The following is a 6,666-nucleotide window of genomic DNA, read 5'->3' as shown; positions in this document are numbered from 1 at the left end:
AAATTTTATTAGCCTTTTTAAAAAAATACGTTTTAATTAGCCAATGGCTAATCTGGCTACCGACAGCGCGAGCCTTGGATGTTTTCAGTGTGTGGGAGTTTTGGGAAGGGGGTGTTAGGATAGAAATGATTGATTGCCAACTTAACTGTACTTTTAAAAAGTGCTTCGTTTATTCAGTTAAATGGTACAGTTGATTCTGTCAATGGGCATCTTCTTTGATCGGCCTTGAAGCTTGATTGCTCGGCACGGGAATCCGGTTACGCGTAAGCGCCTTCCTGACGGATTAGCGGTCCCAGTAGATGTGGTAAAATTACTAAACACCAGTTGTGAGCAGACGACTGGTCCATTTTTAGGTATTTAGGAAGTGTTTTACCTGTCATAGTAATTAGGTGTGCTTGATATACTGGTACACAAGTTGTTTGCAAGAGGTAGTCGACTGCCACGCTCGTACTTGTGAAAATTGTTTTTCTAAAGCACTTCAAATCAAGGCGTAGCGGCAATTGATTTAAGGCGCTTCCACGCCGTCAAAGCGCTTACTTTACAGACCAAGGCGTGTCGGGCCGTTACGCCTAACGCGTAAACCCTTGATATGTATATTATACACATGTATGCGTATGTATGTATATATGTATCTGTTTAATACATTATAAATTTGGGCTATTACACGTCCGCAGGTACAATATCTGGAGTTGGGTAGGAGGCAAAATCTTGAGTAGTAGAGACAATCTTGGGAGGGGGAGAAGCCATATTTATATATAAAGTAGAAGAAAACCTATATTTTTGTACTGCATGCCTGCTACAGACATTTGCACACAATTTTTTTTTTAATAAAGTTTTTACACTTTTTACAATACATTATTGTGTTTGTGTGTGTGTAATTTAATTGCATATACTTTTATTTTAAAAATTAAAATTAAATAAATAGATGTAGCAGCCGAAGATGGCAAAATAAATACAAGTATAGAGAATGTCCAATCAACTCTAAAATTAGATTAAATGAAAACCACACAAATTTAATAATAAAAAGAGTATACTCTTTATTCAAGAACTGGATGCATCTGGGTTTATTTTTGTTTTGTGTTTTCATGGAAGTAGATGGAATTGTGTATTTTATTTACAGTATAATGTGGAAATGTTATCATTGCACATGCTTTAACCATTTTGGTTGCTATTAACATCGGTTATTATCGACAAGCAACAACATTAAACTCAACGTAGTCGCATTGTGTGTGGGAAGCCATGGCGTTGCATCAGGTTTGTCACGTTTTAGTGCCTCTACCCAGAAGCGCCGCCTGGCCTCTTCTTTTTGAAATTTGTAAAATAATATTTTTTTTAACATTAAGTTATGATTTATGCAGCCAACTGTATAACATGTTTTCGGCATCTTGGCCGTTGACTGTTGTAAATGATCGACTGAAGTTGACTAAATTCACTATCAAACCATACGTAACTAAGGAGAAGCTTCACCGCGTCACGTGATAAACAATGGCGGATAGGGCCGAAGTACCCATATGTTCGGTTCCGAGAATACTTGCCACGGTCACAACACAATGTAAACAAACAGTATAGCCCCGGTAGCTATTTACTAAGTACAAAACACCACAACAGACCTACAAACTTGTACACACTTGCGGAACACTTCAATCTCATAGTAAACAATAATTAAAGTGTATAAAGAACTAAATAATTAACAATAAGGCTGAATTTCTTCCCACTAATTACACATCGCCATTCTCGCCGACCGCCATATCGGTTTTCCGACCCAGCATAATGGGCTATTTTTGGTTGGGTTTTTCCAGTAACGCTATTTCTTGAAAAGTATAGTATATAAATGTTGCGGGTGAAACAAATCTATTTATATTGATAACTCATTGTAAACGTCAATACATCTGGGGTACTCTACGTCTAACAAGAAGGTAATGTTATTTATAACGTACACGTATTATGTGTTTATTCATTGTTAAGATTAGCAATACTCGAGTCTACATGTGCATGTAACGACACATCCGGCAGCCATGATGGACTTAGTCAGTTGTGTATTTCCTTACTTACGTCGCAATATGTTAGTTTCAGCTTTTTAGGAAAGATATATAGAACACAGGTATCCCCAAACAACAATTAGGGGATGGGGGGGGGGGGGGGGGGGGGTGTGCTATAGTTATATATATATTTTTTTTTTTACGCTATTTACAATTTTTTTATTTTTTTATTTTATATACCGGTACGTTATTTACCATTTTTTGTTATTATTATTTTTTTAATTATTATTGTCCCAGAAGAATACGTAGTGTTAGGGTTGGGGCCCTAAATCACTACTACAATACATAGCATATATATATTAGCAGTAACATATACAGGTAATTACATAGACATATCTAGTATGAAGAAATATTCTTTAAACTCCTCTAGGGCACTGACCTAAATTGAAAAGAAAGATAGAGAAAAAAGAAAAGAATAAAAAGAAAAGAAATAAGAAACGAAAGAAGGAACAGAGTTACTTCGTGCATAATTGCGCATATATGACAGTATATTCATAGAGATACCCACATACATAAATGCATACACATATATATTATGCATGTACATATATTCACAGATGTACCCACATCTACCAGAAATATATACGGAAGAAATGAAATTAAAAGTATTATATTTGTTCTAAAATGTAGTCTGAATTTTGTTTTTCAAACAAGCTGTTTCCATGTCGAGATTATCTTTAAGTCTCAATAAAATAGTGTTTGCCACGTTGCCCATTCATTATTAAATACATCGTATTTACAAGTTTTTAAAAGAATATAATCTTTCAATTTCAAATTTATGTTGCATTATGCCATGTACAGCGTTAATACTTAAACATTTCTTTTGTATTTTCATACTGTATATATAATATTTTATATTAATTATTAACCAGTTTATAAAATCGCTTTTATTATTATTTATCAAACCAAACATTATAATAATTTTATTAAAATGAAGTATAGTTCCTGTTCGAGTAAATATCCAATCTGTTACTGCTTCCCATAAAGTGTGTACCTTATCGCAATCGAAAAATAAATGTTGTATTGTTTCAGGAAAATTATTACAGAAGTTACATATATCAGAATCAGTGTAGTTAATCTTGTATAGAAAAGTATTAGTAGCTAATATGTTTTGCAGTAATCTATACTGAAACCATCGAAGGCTAGAATCTTTCACACATCGAAATGGTAAAGCGTAATATTTTTCCCAGTCAGTTTGTTCAAACAAAAAGCCTTCATTACTATATTTTATCTGTCCTTTTGGCTTTACATACTGAGAATTTAAAATGTCATACATATCTCTGCACCTTTTTTTACTTTTTAATAATAGTTGCAGTTTTAAAGGGTATATAGGATTTTTCACCGTGTTAAAATGATCGTCTTTTAACTGATCTAATTTATATATAAATGAATTGACAGCATTTATTAATGATGCATAGTTGATAAAATTTGTAGTTATATGGTATTTTTCAACAAACTGGTCATATATTAAAAAAATTCCATTTTCGTCTAATAAATCGTTTATAAAAATAATGCTTTTACCAATATAGGTTTTATACAAAAATGGTTTATGATCTATTAATATTTTACTGTTAAGCCATATATTTGTTCCAAGTATGTCTTCTACATTATTCGGATTTTGTTTTTGTTGTATTTCTGCCCAATTTTCCAGAGTATCTTTCCAAAACATATTTTTCATGTGCAATGTTTTACGAACAATAAAATTATCCCCATATAAGATTAGATCCTTTGTGGATATACCTGTAACTGATTTAAATAGGGTTATCCATTTTGAGTTTTCTTGAAACAATCTTCGAACCCATACACATTTTAAAGCTATAAGAAAGTTATCTATATTTATCATTTTTATACCACCATTTTTGTAGTCTTGTGTTATTAATGTTCGTTTTATCTTTTCTGGTTTATTCTCCCAAATAAATTTTTAAAATAATGTATTCAGATGTTTTATTACTTTTTCGTTTGGGTTTGGTAATACCATTAAAAGGTGTGTTAAATTCGGTATTACTAAGGCTTTTAGAACCGTGACTCGCCCTAAAACAGTTAATTTTCTCACTGACCATATTTTTATTAACTTTTGCATTTCCAATATTTTAGGGTCATAGTTGAGTTCACCGATATGTTCTAACCTGACTGGGAATTTAATTCCAATTAGTTTAAATTCAGTTGCCCCCAAGTCTAGTTTCCATCTAGTATGGTGAAAAACATCTTTAGAAAACTTTTTACTGCCTATCCAGATAGCGCTTGATTTTGAATAATTTATTTTTAAGCCTGATGTATGAGCATAATTATCTAGAACTCTTAGCGTACTATGAAGGGACTCTGGTGATCCATCAAGAATGAAACTGGTATCATCCGCATATTGGGATATTAAATATTCTTCTCCATCTATAGTTATACCTTTAATTGATGTACAATTTCTAACAAGAATTGCTAGAATTTCAGCGCATATAATAAACACATATGGCGACAATGGGTCCCCTTGTCTGCATCCCCTTTCTAAATGAAATGGTTCAGACAAAAACCCATTTTGCATTACCCGAGATAAAGAATTGTTATATAAAGTTTTGATCCAGTCTTTAATAGAAGTTTTAAAGTTAAATATGTCTAGTGCTTTATTTATAAAAGACCATGATACTGAGTCGAATGCTTTTTCAAAGTCTACTAGTAACAGCAACCCAGGTGTGTTATGTGTTTCAGTGTAATACATAATGTCGTATATTAGTCTTATATTTTCCCCAATATATCTTCCTGTAATGAAGCCAGTTTGGTCTTTGTTTATAATTGTATCTAGTACTTGCTTTATTCTGTTTGCTATACACCCAGATGCCATTTTATAAGTACAGTTTAACAAAGTTAAAGGTCTCCAGTTTTTAAGAAATTCCTTAGTTTTATTTTCTTTTGGGATGCAAGTAATTATGCCTAATTTTTGGACATGAGACATTTCTTTGACAGAATAGCTATAATTAATGGATCTAACTATAAAATATCTAATGTCAATCCAAAACAATTTGAAGAACTCTGCAGAAAAACCATCAGACCCAGGACTTTTGTCATTTTTCATTCCCTTTAAAAAAGTTAATACTTCAGAATATTTTATATCTCCTTCTAATTATTCTGCTTCTTTATCACTTAATTAGTTAAATTTATAATTACCAATTTTTTTCATTAGATTGTCATTATTTTGCCCAACAGGTGCAGAATAAAGCTTTTGGTAAAATGATTTGGTTTCTTTTAATATTTTTTGTTGGTCATCGATTACCTCTCCATTATCTAATCTTATAGTTGATATTAATTTACTAAAGTAATTTCTAGATTCTAAGTTACAAAAGAACTTTGATGGTGTTTCCCCTTCTTCTATCCATTTTGCCCTTGATCTGATATAGCTACCCTTCAATTTTTCTTTTCTTAGTTCTGTTAGTTCATATTTCTTTTTTTCAATTGCTTCTACGTCAATATTTTCACTTTCTTCTAATGTTTTAATTTCAGCACGAAGTAGTTTTTCTAATTCATTATTTTTTTTTCTTTTTGAATGAGGAAAAAGCTATTGTCTTGCCTCTTATTTCCATCAGTAATGTTTCCAAAAACAGCTGGTCATTTATTATAAATTGAATTTCTTCTGTTGGAATCGATTTTAAATTTAAATTATTATATACAGGTACAGCATATTGATGTTTGATATGTTCTATTAATTCTTTTATTGTTTTAACATACTCTTTATCTGTTAGAAGTGAATTGTTAAACTTCCACAGTCCAGTACCCTTTTTCATTTGATTAAATTTTAAAATTAAAACTACTCCGGCGTGATCTGAACGATAACTATTCTCGATTATTACTTTCTTTACAGCAGGCATTAAATTATTTGCTATAAGAAAAAAAATCTAGTCTAGCTTGTTTGAGCGGTGGTTTTTTTCGCCATGTATATCTTCGAAGATTTGGATATAATTCTCTAAATGGGTCTTTTAAATCAAACAGTTCCATATTTTCGATGATTTTTTGTTGAGCGTTTGGGTGATTAGCATGTAAATAATATTTTGTATTTAAATGTTGATTTAGTACTAAATTAAAATCTCCACATATAATATATTTATCATTGTCAAAATCTACAATGCATTCCAATATAAACTGAAAGAAATCGGGATTGTCTGAATTTGGACCATATAAATTAATTAATGTTATTCTTTGTCCATCTATTGTAATATCTAAAATAAAGAAATTTCCGGAGCCATCTGATTTAGTTTTATGTATGCTATATTCAAAGTTACTATTAAACAAAATAGCTATTTCTCTAGCGTTTGTGGAATACGAGATGAAAAGGCATTTGTACCCCCACTGGGTTTGGATATATGGCTCTAATTCCATCGAAAAATGTGTATCTTGCAAACAATAAATATTAAAGTTCTTGCATTTTATATAATTTAATAAGTCTTTTCTTTTTTCCGGATCTCCTAGTCCCTGGCAGTTAAGTGTCATTATTTGAAAAAGGGCCATGGCGGATTTATGGCGGGGATATTATATTTTCCATGCTTCCATAAGTTGGATGTTAGTGGATTCAGCTTGTTTGAACAATACAGGTAATAATTTAGAATTAAGGTAATAGACTTTACACAAAGTATAAGATAAGTGAGAG

General features: G+C 31.5%; 1 protein-coding gene across 2 annotated transcripts in view; it reads left to right on the top strand.

Annotated features, from left to right (window-relative positions):
* The first annotated feature begins 1,257 nt into the window (after positions 1-1,257).
* LOC121383965 (E3 ubiquitin-protein ligase MIB2-like) overlaps positions 1,258-6,666 on the top strand; it is a 166,767-nt gene continuing 161,358 nt past the window's right edge. Inside the window, exon 1 of one of the 2 annotated variants that reach the window (XM_041514084.1) lies at positions 1,258-1,916. The gene's annotated coding sequence lies outside the window, so the exon portion shown is untranslated. The remainder of the gene's footprint in view (positions 1,917-6,666) is intronic. The other variant, XM_041514082.1, reaches the window with a different exon arrangement.

Source organism: Gigantopelta aegis, chromosome 10 (assembly GCF_016097555.1).
Source record: "Gigantopelta aegis isolate Gae_Host chromosome 10, Gae_host_genome, whole genome shotgun sequence".
NCBI classification, from domain to species: Eukaryota; Metazoa; Mollusca; class Gastropoda; order Neomphalida; family Peltospiridae; genus Gigantopelta; species Gigantopelta aegis.
Note: the sequence above shows the minus strand (reverse complement) of the source record. Positions and strands in the feature narration are given on the sequence as shown.